The 15,050-nt window shown below is 44.9% G+C and overlaps 1 protein-coding gene and 1 non-coding gene across 9 annotated transcripts in view; both read left to right on the top strand.

Annotated features, from left to right (window-relative positions):
- The window catches only part of NFIB (nuclear factor I B), a 458,039-nt gene that overhangs the window by 93,528 nt on the left and 349,461 nt on the right, over positions 1 to 15,050 (top strand). The gene's annotated exons all lie outside the window — the stretch shown is intronic.
- On the top strand, positions 5,637 to 5,708 carry TRNAH-GUG. Its single transcript has one exon. It is a non-coding gene; the product is annotated as a tRNA-His (tRNA).

Below are 15,050 nucleotides of genomic sequence, written 5' to 3'. Positions count from 1 at the left end.
CTCAGAGAAGTGTTCCCCCATGTCTCGTTTGACCACACTAGTGCTAGTATTTTATTAAGCACTTACTACCTCCTGGGCACTCTTTAAAAAAAATTTTTTTTGTGGGGGGGGGGAAGAGAGAGAGACAGAGCATGAATGGGGGAGGGGCAGAGAGAGAGGGAGACACAGAATCGGAAACAGGCTCCAGGCTCTGAGCCATCAGCCCAGAGCCTGACGCGGGGCTCGAACTCACGGACCGCGAGATCGTGACCTGGCTGAAGTCGGACGCTTAACCGACTGCGCCACCCAGGCGCCCCCCGGGCACTCTTTTAAAGTGCTTGTTCTTTTAACCCTCAGAACAATTCTATAAAGTAGACATTCTTCTTATCATCATCCCCTTTTGCGAGGGAAATTTAGGCAGAGAGATTAAGTCATTCGTCCAAGGCTATCAGTCCCCGAACTTCCAGGAGCCTATGCAGAAACTTCTTTAAGAAAAGTAGCTCCGCAGTGATTGGTTAGAACCCTCGCGGCCGTAAATCCAAAACGCTAACTGGTCTCAGACCTGCCAACACTTCTCTTTCTTAAAACCTCAGCTTCCTGATGTAATGGGAAGAGAGAGTGTGGTCATGGGGCATTCCCTGGCTCTCCACTATTCGATGATCCTGCTCTCCACCCCCCTTCCTCAGGGGGTCCCGGTTGCCACCACCTTTCCTAGATGCAGAGCGGTAATTCGCCGCCGCCCCAGGCCTTCAGCTGTTCTGGGACTCCGAGTTATTGCACATTATCATTAATGGATCAGCCCCCCTCGTAAGGTTTCCAAATAGAGGTCTGGCCCGCCAGATCGTAAAGGTTAGGCCTACGTATTCCGGAGGGCTGTGTCAGATGAGGAATTCTATTAGAAAGCTTTGCATCTGGAGTTTTCTAATGGTGCCTTCAGGCAAAAAAAATTAAAATTAAACCAACAACCAACACCCCTTCCCCCACCCCCGCCCCCACCATTCCAGCTTTCCCCCACAGCAAGATTTCTGACTTGGTTAAATAGAATTCATTAATAAGCAAGGGGGAAAAAGCACCCCAGGCAGTTTACTCTTGAAAATGTAAACTGTTAAAACATGTTGCGGTTACAAGCATTCTGAAAATAATGCGTTTTCTCTAGTGTTTTCAGATTTCTTAGAATCAAAGATTTTTCCGATACATGCAGGAAACACGCGAGGGGTGAAGTCAAAGAACGTTTAGCTCTTAGCGTTCTTTATGGTAAAGGTCATGTGGCTGAAGAGTTTGAGATCTGCAATCGGCAGCTACCATTTACTTGGACTTCCCCTGTTTTCAGCTATCTTATTTTTTCCCCCCAAAATATTTCCAAGGGCAGGCATGAACAATCCTTCATTCCCTGGCATGTACCAAATTCCCCTGAATGTACTAGATTGGTCCAGCTTTTCCTCCTTCCCTATTTCCTCTCCCTCTCTTTCTTTCTGTCTCTCTCTCTCTTTCTCTCTGATTCTCTCTCTCTCTCTCTCTCTCTCTCACACACACACACACACACACACACACACAGCTTACTAGGATGGGGATGGGGTTCTAGCAAGATCCCAAGAAATAAATGGTTTTAAGGTCCCTATAAGGTCAGAGCTGGCTGGGCCCCAACTGGAAACAGGACTCTGGGAGGAGGGGACAGAGGAGCCTTCTTTGCAGGGGGGGTTCCCAACCTGTCTTTGTCTGAAAACTGGGCACTGGGCCAGCCCCAACCCAGCGGATTGCTGCTCTTGGCCTCCAGCCCAGTGACGGATCTGACTGTCATTTCCCTACCCCCAAGTGAGGCAGGAGGCAAGCTGAGAAGAGGGATGAGGCGGAGAACACAGAGCTTGGTCTGGGAGAAGAGGTAGGACGGGCGACACTGGAGGCAGGACTCAGCTGGGGCAGTGGGGGCCTCGACCGCTCCCGGGGTCCGCTCGTCAGCCCCTGCTCCCCTGATAGAATCCACCATGAAAAATCTGGGAAAGTAATGACTCCATCAGGAGGAGAATCTCGTAGCCGGGCCGCAGAAGGAGAGGCCGGGAGGCTGATGCTCCCTCATTTCTAACCATGAGATGTTGGTGGGCAGCAATCTTATAGACATAAAGGCTTCCTGAAAAGAGAAGTCCACAATCTCTTTCGAAAATGAATCCTGTAGCTAAATGCCCCTCACAGGCAAGACATTCCTCTTTATACCCAACTTCAATCAAGAGACCAATCCCTGTGTGTCCAAAATATGTTGCCATAGGCAGGGAAACAAAGCTGACAATATTTAGAAGGTGACACAAAGGACGGCTTCTATGAACTTAGGGAAAACAAAAAAGACAGCCATACGAGCCATAGGACTCCCTTGTGATTGGCTTTTTCTTCCTTCAAAATGTTTACCTGTGCCTCTCGTTCGTGAATTTATTCACAATGTGTCTGTAAATTAAATGTCTGGCACATCAGAAATGTGAGGAATCTAGTCCAGTTTCTCCTACCTTACTGATGAGGAACTAGAGACCCAGAGACGTCTAGGGTCTGGCAGATAAAAGGGTTGGAGAAAGGAATTGAATTCAGACCAAGCAAGCTGCTGCTGCTTCTCTCTCTCTCTCTCTCTCTCTCTCTCTCTCTCCCTGTCCCTATCTCTCTCTCTCCCTCACCATCTCTCTCTTTCTTTCTCTCCCCAAGAAGTACCATGCCTTCCCTGCCTTTCTGTACTTCATCAGAATCTTTAAACAATACATGTATATACGTATTTTCCATGACACCAACTCATATATTCCGTTTATTCATGTGTTATTCATCCGTCTCTCTCTCTGTGTCTCTCTGTCTCTCTCTAGACTATCAATTCCATGAAGTCATGATACGTGCCTCTCTTGTTCTGTGCGGAATACTAAAGATCCAGAACAACGACTGGACTATAGTAAATCGCCAACACGTATTTGTGAATGATATATTCGTGGCAGAGTGATAACATTGGTGTTGACATAGTAAGGTCAGAAAAAAAAAATCAGATGGTCCATTGCAAAGAAGTTGTAACGGACATCAGAAACCATATTTTGATTCAATCAGTCTTCCCCCTTTAAACTGGGTTGTAGGTATTGGTGGACGAAATATATCCCCTAGAAGACAGCGAATGGGCAGGAGAAAATCCTGGTAGTTGTTCCAAAGCCCACCCACTTCAATGGGCACGAATATTTGGGGGCACCCCAGTGGCTCCGTTGGCTAAGCGGCAGGTTCAGGTCACGATCTCACAGTTTGAGCCCCGCGTTGGGCTCTGCGCTGACAGCACGGGGCCTGCTTGGGATTCTCTCTCTCCCCCTCTCTATGCCCCTCCTGGGCTCCCTCTCCCCAGCACTGGCTCTCTGTCTCAAAATAAGTAAAGAAACTTTTTTTAAAAAGTAGGCAGAAATATCGCAGAGTCTATCCACAAGGTAACTGACATCATCAACTACAGGAGCAGCCCTTTTGTAGCGGAGGGGAAGGGACCGTGTGACCAGTTCCAGCCAATGAGCTGCGAGAAGAGCTTCCAGCCGCTGGTTCCAGACGGTCTAGAGCTCTCCTGCCGTTTGCAAAGCAGTTAAGCTGTGATCAGGGTAGGAGTTGTTCCCTTAGCCTGGGTCCCAGAGTGAGGAGACACAGAACAGGGCCCTGCAGTGAACAGAGTACAAGCAAGGGGAAAACCTTCCTAATTTAAGCCACTGAGATGTGGTTGTTGTCACATAGCATAACCTAGTCTGACGGATACAGTGTGGGGAGAGGGGGAGTAGTTTAAGGGGGTGTGACGATGTGGCACTTCATAGCCTTGAATACCATACTATGACGGGAACGTTATTCCCTTTTCAAATCACTTCCAGTCGTTCAGATGAGGAGAAGCGTCAACCAGAGGTCGCCGTGTTTTCAACAACTCTGCTCTGTGACTCGCCTTCCTTTTTAACAGGGAACAGAGCTGGGGCTCAGCGCTCAGAGTTACCTGGCTAGAATTTTAATTCTACTGTTTCATCTTTACATTTTATTTCACAATGACCTCTATTTATGGAATGTGATACTGTGTATTTTGAATACATTGAATGTTAAAAATTGTCCTCCCCCCAAATTTTTATGTAAATAATAATATAACTAAGATTTCTAGAGTGCTGACAGCCTTATGTTAAGTTTCTTTGGCACGTAATAACCTATTTAATCCTCATGACAATCCTGTGAAATAGGTACTATTATTAACTCCATTTTCCAGAGGAGAAAATTGAGACACAGAGGTCAGATAAGCAGCCTCGGGTCCTCAGTTAGTAAGGGACAGAGCCACAATTAGAATCTGGACAATCAGCTTCTACAGTTTGTACCCTGTGAGTTGATATCTTCAAAATATCTCCCTTATTGCTTACTTGGTACATAGCAAAAATTGTTAAGTGTGGTAAACACCTGACGATACTTTGGGAAACGGCTCTTTGCCAACCAGGAGATTTGCTTTGCCCCCCGCCCTCCTTGCCATGAGTGACCTCTTACCAGGTTCACCCACCTGCTCCTGGCATGGCCAGAGAGCACTTGGCCTTGGGTCCTCCACAGATGTGTGGGGCTCAGGAACTTGGGGTAGTACTCTTCCACGGGAGCATGGAAGGAAAACAGGTTTGGGCGAATTCGAAAGAAGACGGAAGGGGCTAGAGATGATCAGAGGGGAGGGGCTGGTGACCACGTGCCTCTCAAGCTTTCCTCTTCAGAAATACCCTCCCTCCAGAATCACGGGAACTTTCGCACCCACTCAGCAGATGAGTGAGGTTCTTGTCACCCGTACCCCATGCCAGCTAGCCCCCACTGCACCCGGGGTCCTCTCTGTTTAGAGGGCTTCAAGGGGACACCCTGCTAATAATCCAGCGATTAGAAATAGGTTTCTCTGTGTGCTTTCTTTTCAGGTTTTCAGCCCTTGAAATATCTTGTGCAGACTCCTTGAATTATTATAATAAGGAAATTTATAAAAAATTTCCCCTTGAAACTTACTTAGCATGGAACACTCCAGTTTCTTTGTGTGGTAAATTGCTAAGCATTTTTTTCCTTCAGATTACTGGAGGTTTAAAACCTATATATTCAGGGGGAAAATTAGCTTTTAGGGATCAATGAGTTTGACATTGATCAGTCGAAGTATAGTCATCCTGGCTTCCTCTAACAGGAAAAACAAGTATTTCTGATTGTCCCCAGTCCCCGGACCATTTTGTTGGTGCCGTATTTTTTACGACTGTGCTGCCCAAGCACATGGCTTTCAGACTGGTGGTGGAGAAACCACAAAAGAGGCTCCGATTCATATGCCACTTGGGGCGACACGATTGGTGGGGTGGCAGTTGGGGGTGAAAAATCCATATCCGTTATTGGTTAAAAGTAGATCCAACAGACCGTGATCCAACAGAAAGCGTGATCCAACAGACCGGCTTCTCTCAGTCCTGTTATTTTCAGCAGGACAGTGAATCTTACCTTCTACAATTTTCCCAATGCTGGTTGCATGTTCTGGCACTCTGTTACCACTCCTCTACCTCATGACAGATTACAGAGACACAGCTCCCTTTCCCAGCGTTAAGAAAATGTGCATATTTAGGCAATAGATGGCAGTGTTTCCACAAATTTTAATAGTGCAGTAGCTCTTGAAGGAGGCTGAGTACTCAGCTCTCCTGTAGCTCGCCGTGATCGTATAGTGGTTAGTACTCTGCGTTGTGGCCGCAGCAACCTCGGTTCGAATCCGAGTCACGGCAGGAGGGGTGAAGGCTTTTGAAGGAGAACAGCCCTGGCCCCGGGGTTGTCCCGCATCCAGCTAACATTTTGCAACCAGACACAGAATGATGGAAATCCATAAAACAGAAACCACTGCAAACATTTTAAACTTTAGAGAGAGGGCGTACGCGGGGTGGCTTTATTAATGCACTAATCCTGTTTCAAGCGTGTTGTGTGTGGTTTTTTTTATTTGCACTGACGGATAATATGATAAAACTGGAGTGTAGTGGGCATGTAATTATTATTAATTACAACTACTTAAGCTCTGCTTTGAGCAGACTCGTCAAGTCTGCTTGCTTTTGAGCCTTGCCAGGACTGTATGGTAATAACAAGCCTGAATTATTTGGAAAGATGTCAGCAGTAGATGTGGAAATCCTGTTTAACCAGGCATGAATTGTTGTCAGGAGGTTTTTTTTCAGGATGACAGAGAGAAAATGAACTGTCCCTTATCTGTAATTGCAGGAAACATTTTGTTTCTATGATATGAACTGGCTGTAATTTAACTTTCCTGCATCATTGGATAATGTAAGAAGCCAGTTGTTCAAAACGAAATTCTCTGAAGTGGGCATTTGGGTCTGATAAAGGGCATATTATAAGGAGACAATGGGGCTCAAGCAATAAATAATGTCCATATATGGTGAAACTTTTTAAATGACATTTTCCAAAAGACTGGGGTTTGTATTATAAACGGCTAAACGTTGAATTAATGTGAGTAACACGGCTTTAATGGGCCTTTCTCCAGGACTTAAAAACATGAACAATACAGCCTAAAAATGTCAAATATAAGTATGTTATAATGAGGTTTACTGCTCTAAAATTATAACCCGCCATGTTTTAAATAAGGGATCACTCGAAGGCGCTTTCTAATGGCTCTCGCCCCTGTTTCGCCACTGGCTTAGCAAAACTCATGTTTGTTATTTATATAGTACTAAGAAAAATTCGAATGAAAATAGGTGCTGAGGGGAGGCACAGAATCTCTTGAGTCCTTTCAGAGTCAGCGATTCCTTACAAATGATATTCTAAAAAATTGCAATAAAAATCACCCCCGCTTCCGAACAAGAGCAATTTCTGTTTGATTACGTGTTCAAAAAGGTGGCCCTCAGAATATCATGCAGCGAGACAAATGTGTTTTTTGTTTCCTCCCAGCCTCGCTTGCAAGACTGTTTTCTACTCTGAGGTGTCTTCTTCCTGCGACTTATTCCCTAGTCTCCCACCCCCCTCCCCTATTCCTCCCAAGTCCTGCCTCCCCTCCCCAGAGGGCCTAGCCTGGGCTCTGCCTCAAGTCTGCAAGGCCTTCTCAGCTGGCTGGCACGAATGATGCTTCTAAGAAGACAGACGAATTGCAATTGGTCTTTAGTCGAAAACAGCCTACGGAATAAGCCAGTACAAGGTTACAGGCGTTTTATCAGGAGACCAAGAAAGCAATCATTGGAAGGAGATTGTGTCGGTCAGAGCTCAGTGGTTGCAAGTGACAGAGACTCAACAAGTACAGATTGAAAGAAAGAGATGTACCCAGGCATGGATACGAGGGAGCTTCAGAATAATCGAAATCACGTTATTGAAAAATGATCGGGACACACTCCGTCTCATCCCACATTTCTTCCCGAACTTTGCCTTTATCTTCTCAAACTATTACATGGCTGGAAACATGGCAGCCAGCAGCAATTCCTGCTCTTTCTATCTTACAGCGTCTTTGCCTGCAAGACAGCCCTTTCGCCACTGTTCCAAAAATCTTAGAGAAGGATTTGATTGGCTTTGCTTGGGTCAGATGTCCAACACTGGACCAATCAGCTATGTCCGTGGGGGTGGAGCCCGGAGAGCCCTTCCCTTGTCTTGAGGTCAGTCCCAAAGCGAGAGAATTGGCGGCCCAGAAGCCACCTGGGTTACCTCCCTGAAAAGGTTTTTTCCATTGCATTACTGGAGTATACCATTTGGTGGCTGTCTACTTCCACAAACTCATGTGTTCAGTTCCCAAGCTATTAACATCTTTACTGCTTTGTGAAAGATTAAAAAAAAAAAAAACAAAAACAGTCGGGGTTGGGGACAGTGGTCGGAATATGACAATTAGTCCGGACCCAACTTGGAGCTTAGGGACACAGTCAGAGCACCTGCTTGAACAAAGAGCACTTCATGTCCTCTCTCTTCTGTCTCTGCCAGAAAGGGGGCTTCTGCTCTGGATGACTTTGCCAACAGAAATCCACCTGAACGTGGGCAAGTTACCTAAGCTCTCAGAATTAAAAAAGCAGGGAGGGGGGAGGTTAATGCAAGAACGAGAAGAATAATGTACAAAGAACCCCACAACAAAACAGTATAGAGGTTCATAACAGAACGGCAACATTGGCACCCAAGAAGGATACAACAGATAGGGTTTATTCTTCCTATTCCAAGGCTGCATGGTGCCTTCATCCCCCATCCAGTGTCCATTGGTAGAAGTTCTAGAAGGAGATTTCCGTCAGAAAAAGGGCTCCTCACCATAGGTTTCAGAAGTTTCAAAAAATGACAGAGTGGACTCTAAACCAGAGGTGGCACAAGTCACATCTATGGAGTGACCATATCCCATCTAAGTTTGCCATCCTGGTTCACTCCCTTTTCACATGGTTACCGTGACCGTGGGTCCTAAAAATCAAGGGTCGTTTTCATCAACAAAGAGTTTATTGACATTGGGTTTCCTGTCTGTTTTTCTTACTGATGCTTAACTATTTGGGGCTTTTGTTCTAAAACTAACTCTGGGGGCGCCTGGGTGGCTCAGTCGGTTAAGCGTCCGACTTCAGCCAGGTCACGATCTCGCGGTCCGGGAGTTCGAGCCCCGCGTTGGGCTCTGGGCTGATGGCTCAGAGCCTGGAGCCTGTTTCCGATTCTGTGTCTCCCTCTCTCTCTGCCCCTCCCCCATTCATGCTCTGTCTCTCTCTGTCCCAAAAATAAATAAACGTTGAAAAAAAAAATTAAAAAAAAATTAAAAAATAAATAAATAAAACTAACTCTGTATCAAGTTGGTTTGCAGAAGTGCTAAAGCCTGAATTGTCAGAGGCAATTGATTCTAATGTTTAGTTACATTAACTCTGAGACAATAACTTCTTTTAACTTTTTTTTAATGTTTTATTTAGTTTTGAGAGAGGGAGAGAGAGAGACAGAGGGCAAGTTGGGGAGGGGTGGAGAGAGAGGGAGACACAGAATCCAAAGCAGGCTCCAGGCTCTGAGCTGTCAGCACAGAGCCCGATATGGGACTTGAACCCATGAACCGTGAGATCATAATTTGAGGTGAAGTCGGATGCTTAACTGACTGAGCCATTCAGGTGCCCCTGCTTTTCATCTTTTAAAAAGCATTTTACAAAGATGTCCACAGACTCCATTATTGTTTCCATGCTCACATTGTCTACATTTTATACCAAAGGCAATACTTGCTGGTGAGCATTAGGTGACTCTGATATAATCTTTCAAAAGTTGTCTCTCCACCATGTCAGCTATAAAGCATTTCGGGACAAAGATAAGCCACTCGCAACTGGATTCCTTAACAATTTTTTTTAACATTAATGATGAGATATTAGAATACTAACAGAATTGTTGTTGAGCGCAGGGCTTTGTCAGCAATGGTTTCACCAATCAATGACATCGTAACCCCCTAAATTTGTTTCTACATATTATAAGGTCAGTTACCAATTGAAAATTCAAGAAACCTTCTTTTTCTTCTCATCTTGGGAGTCAACAAAAATAGCCAGAGGAAGTCTTAATTCTCTGTATGACTTATTACTTTGTCACTCACGTTGGTGTGGCTATAGTGGTCTATTAGAGTTTGCTCAAACAAAAAAATTGTACCTAGGTAACTGTAATTGAGTAACTAAATTGAAATTCAGATAGGGGCTCTTGGGTGGCTCAGTCGGTTAAGTGTCCGACTTCGGCTCAGGGCATCATCTCATAGTTCGTGAGTTCGAGCCCTGCATCAGGCTCTTTGCTGTCAGCTCAGGGCCAGCTTCCCATCCTCACCTCCCTCTCTCTGCCCCTCCCCTGCTTGTGCATGTGTGTGTTTCTCTTTCTCTCTCAAAGATAAATAGACAACAAAAAAATTCGGGCCTAGATACGCTTGCTTCATTACCAGAAGCTAGGGCTTTAGGTAATTGTCTCTTGCTTTCTCTGTCCAGTATAGTAAGGCAGAGTATCGTTTTCATCTCCACCATTAATCTGTGGAATTGAAGAGAATTTATGTTCCAATATTTTCTATGTCTATATTTCAGCGATCTTTCATAAATAGAAGAAATTCACATTTAGTTTTCCAATCAAATTGAAGAGCCTGAGGTGAATTTGTAGTAAAATGAATAGTATTTAAAAATCAACATCTGTCTATTCCCTATTTATAAAAAAAAAAAAAAAATGCAGTTTCGGTTTCTTTTTTGTGCAATAAAACCACACTCCTGCATGGGAAATGATTTATTACAGCCACGGATGGAATCCCTTCCAGGGAGCAGGGCTGGGCAGGAAGGATGGTTGGAGCTATTGCCTTCTGCATCGTTGTGGGGGTAGGTGGGAGGTCTTGAGGCTCAACTCATTGGATCAGTAGTGTCCCCAAACGTGGCAGCCGGTGGTGACTTTGCAGAAAGAGAACACTTACCCACCAGCAACTTCGCCCAAGGATCTGAGTTTTGAGAGATGATGTGTGGGCTTTTTGTCCTCCTACAGCTCAGCTGCTAGGTCCTTCCAGTGGCCCGATCTCCTCTGACATGTTCTTATCCCAGTCACATCACCCTAAAAGGCGGAGGGTCTGTGGCAGGGCCTGGAAATGCGGACCTTCCAGGCAGCAACTGGCAGAGGAGAATTCCCACAGACGCTGAATCAGAGAGAAAGCTTCGCTAAACAGCACCTGGGTTCAAATTCCACCCCTCTGCCGCTTCTGCCAGTTTGACTTTGGACTTGACCTCTTTGCACCTTGGTTCATTAGCAGAACAGGGAGAATATGAGTGTGAATCCTGTAGTGTGAATCCCGACGAGGATCACAGTACTGCCCTTCCCTTCTGTCCCTTCCTGGGAATACAACCTTTGTTCTCCGTTGTTTGTGTACACTTCCCGGCATTCAAAAGTCAACAACAAGCACAAAAGGAAACACCCAAAAAACAAAAACAAAACAAAACGTGCCTTGGATTCAGCCTCCGATCGGCAGCAGCTTTGACACACTTGTGTCTTCACTCAAGGGCTGCTGTTTGATTTCAGGTCCTGTGGCCACGAGAAAGGTGTTTCCCAGTTTGATAAGGAGCCAGGAAAGAGCTTTTGCAGGGTCATGGTCAAGCCCACTCCAAGATAAACATGAGCTGCCACTAGATGGCACTGCTCCTTGTTGTTCATCAAAGACAAGGGACTCTTTCTTCTTTCTCTTTCTTTCTTCCTTCCTTCCTCTTTCTTTCTTTCTTTCTTTATTTCTTTCTTTCTTTCTTTCTTTCTCCTGCACTGGTTCCTGGCCCAGGGTGTCTGCAACTGGGATTCTAATCATACTAGAACTCTTCTGTTCTCTGAAGAGAGGTCCTATTTTCAGCGTATTCCCATCAAGATCTGAGGACCAAACAGACTCCACCTACAATCTGGGGGAATTACCTCAACAGAGTTGTCTTTATCCAGAGGTGATTTTAAAAGAATATATTGTATTTGGATGTCAACGTTCAAAGGTTCCAAGGCAGAACATTCCATTTCAAAAGAAGGTGTGACGAATGAAGGCACATAAATCCCGTAGATTTATGTAGAGGCTGGAACAATTTCAGAAATCACACCATACAAATCAAAGAAGCGGCCTTTTCTACATCCTCTCTCACTTTCTCTTATTCTTACTCACTCACCATCTCATCCTTTCTTTCCTTCTTTCTTTTTCCTAGTCTTTTTAATTTGTCCCAAACTCCCGAACGGGAGGGAACTTGATCAGAAATCCTAGATACAGCTGGTCTCAAGCTACTGCGACAGCCATTTCTCCTCATTCTTCCCCCAAAAGATCCAAAGCCACGGTTGAGGTTGAGGCTGCAACGATGCTCTCACAAACTACTCACAAACCCTAAATCACTTCTGGAATGCCATGTAGCCCAGTCTTCGTACGGTGTCTCACTTACAGGAAGCCATGTTTAAAAATCATGTAGATTTTTACCAGAGGTTTTCTAGAACAGCTGGTGTAGGACTCTAGAGACTGCCTCCCATAGAAATATATCTGAAAGTTCCCGTTGATGTATCTCTGTCAAATTTCCCACTTACCCCAGCTTCTACGTGTGGCCCCCCTCTTCTCCTGGTTCTCCAAACATCCACTCTTTGATTACCCTTCTCTACATCCTGCTCACATTCCCTGTCCCATCCATAAACTTGGGCTCCCTGCTCCCTGTCGTGCGGACAGTCCCCTCAGCACCCCCCAGAAGTTCTTTCTTAGCCCCGTCTGACCCTATCTGCTTCTAAGAATGAGGCCATTGCCCAGAGGAACCATGTAGAGTATGATATCACGTTGTCTACTGCAGAGTCATGGAGTGTTGTCTAATAGTTAAGCACATGAGCTTTGGAGCCAGATTCCTGTATTTAAAATCCAGCTTCCTAGGTGACCTTGGACAAGTTACTGAACCTCTTTGTGCCTCGGTTTATCCATCTATAAGATGCAAGTGATAGTAGTACCTACTTCAAAGGGTTTTGTGAGCACTGAATGAGCTAGTATAGTAAAGCACTTAGAAGAGTGTCTGGGTCAGGGGTGCCTGGCTGGGTCAATCAGTGGAACGTGCAAGCCTTGATCTCAGGGTTGTGGGTTTGAGCCCCATCTTGGGTGTAAAGATTACTTTAAAATAAACTCTTAAAAAAAAAAAAGAAGAAGAAGAAGAATGTCTGGTTCAGAGAAAGCACTACATGAGTGTTCAGTCTGTCTATTATTATTATCACAATGGCTATAATTACCACTATTATCATATGCCAGGTATAATGGTCGCTAAAGACAATACAAGAGTATGCAAAATAGATAGTATCTTTGTCTCCATGGAGCTTTCAGGCCCGTGGAAGAAACAGAGAAGTCAACCAGCACTTACAATTCAGCATGATGAGATTAGGAGCAGGAAAGCCACAGGTATAATAACAGCACACAGACACAGAGCCTGCAAGCTGGGAGTCGAGAGAACACTTCCCTTTAGTGCATACACCCAAACGGGATCCAGGAGGAATCTTTATAAGGATAGCTACCAATACACTCGTCTCTCATGGCTTTTGTGGGAAAAGCACACGCAGGAAGGTGGGAGCCTTGTTCCCGTTTCTGCTGGGATTCAGCATGGCTCCAGTGCCGTGAGACCCAGAGAAAATCCAGCACCATTTTGCAACCTGAGGGTTTTGTATCTTCAGGAGCCTTAGAGGCTCCCAAGACGGGGCATATATCGACATGGTCAGAGCAAAAGGAAAACTTATTTCTGATTTTTCTCCCAGGCCCTCCCTGAAATACCCAGGCATCCCTTCAGCCAGAAGGATGGTGAAGGGAAGGGAGAAGTTCTATGACTTCTAGTAGGCTTGACAAACCAGCTGGGATGGGAAAATGTAAAGACCTCTAAACCTGGAAAGTAAATTTCTCTTGCTCCTGCTTTTAAGGAATCATAAGATATCCAGTTTAATCAGTTAACACACGTATTTTAAATGCCCACACCATAGAGTGTGGAGATACAGTAACAAACACAAAGCTCTCAATGGGTTTGCATTCTCCAGGAGAAAACAAGCATGAATTCTCTTATAATCCGACAAACTGTGTCATTATAAGCCCTCGTGAGAACACAGAGGGTATGGAAACTGTAAAGACACAACAATCTATATCTGGCCTCTGGAAATGACAACGGTGAAGATGACAGGGTACGAGATGAAGACCAGGACATTAAAGTCATTTAGAGATTAGCAAGACTCTCCAACTACGAATAGAAGGCTCTATTTTTTATTCAAGCCCAAAACTGTCATATAAATTTAAGACTCGTTCTGAGTCATGGTTCAGAAAGATGTGGGAACACATTGGGGATGTCACTCATGCCATAGAGAAACCACAGGCGGAACAGTAAAAGTAATTCTCTGCGTGTGCACACCATAGGCTGAACCCCAGGTATTTTAGGAAGGAATCGGGAGCCTTAGTACGCTATGTTTACCCAGCTCTACTCTCTCTTCTCTAACAGATCTGATCAGCTCACCCTCCACTGTCCCCCGAATCCTGCTGGCTCTAGAAAGAATGGGCTTCTCTTCGCCACTTCCTCTTCCTACCTAGACATCCCTTGTGTAAACTGGATTCAGTCTACCAAGCTTATGTCAACTTGGAGCTACAGGAATAAAATCCTTTCCCTCTTCCAAACTTACCGTCTCATTCACGATGTCAAGAACCCATTCTTGAAGCTCTGCCTCAGAGCCAATAAACTTCATGGCTCAGATCTTTGAGAGATGCAGGGAAGTAATGATATAGGAAGGACATTTTTTTTTAATTATTTTTTTTCAACGTTTTTATTTATTTTTGGGACAGAGAGAGACAGAGCATGAACGGGGGAGGGGCAGAGAGAGAGGGAGACGCAGAATCGGAAACAGGCTCCAGGCTCCGAGCCATCAGCCCAGAGCCTGAGCGGGGCTTGAACTCACGGACCGCGAGATCGTGACCTGGCTGAAGTCGGACGCTTAACCGACTGCGCCACCCAGGCGCCCCAATATAGGAAGGAAATTAAATGCATGTCGTTAATATCTACAAAAAGCATATCAGTTTTAAGATAATAGGATTGTATTTCTTTGTCTTCTAATTGGATAGCTAAAGGAATGTTGTTCTGCAGGTTGCCTCTGGGTAAACTGTGGCAAGTGTTTCAAGCTCAAATACATTTAGGGAATGCTAAATTAAACAAGGTTAAATAGGTTTATTTCATGTGAAACCAACGGAACAGAGCCTTTATTACGCTAATGTGTTCTATGAATTCTGATGTGCTGTTTCCCAACCTTATTTGACCATGGAACACTTCTGTCCCATCTTCTGGAAATACTGCATTACAGGAATGGAAGGCACTGAAAACCCTTTGTCCCCAGAATCAATGAATCCCATCCCGTCTTCATTAAGTGAGCAGAGCAAATGTTAGGGCAAAAGTGTTTCTATTTCTGATTTGTTTCCTAACGGGGACTTTTCTTCATTGCCTAAAGCTTGTTGCTTATCTTCCACTAAAACAACTGTGACATCAGTGTCATGAGCATGAAGTACTTGGGAATCAGACAGTTGGAGACAATAGAAATTAAAAGGGTTTATGCCATAGTTAAAAACAACAACAACAACAACAACAAGGACAAACCCCTCTATGCCAAAATGAGAGATAGGAGAACCAAATTCTGGGGCT

This window comes from Prionailurus bengalensis, chromosome D4 (assembly GCF_016509475.1).
Source record: "Prionailurus bengalensis isolate Pbe53 chromosome D4, Fcat_Pben_1.1_paternal_pri, whole genome shotgun sequence".
Classification (NCBI taxonomy): Eukaryota; Metazoa; Chordata; class Mammalia; order Carnivora; family Felidae; genus Prionailurus; species Prionailurus bengalensis.
Note: the sequence above shows the minus strand (reverse complement) of the source record. Positions and strands in the feature narration are given on the sequence as shown.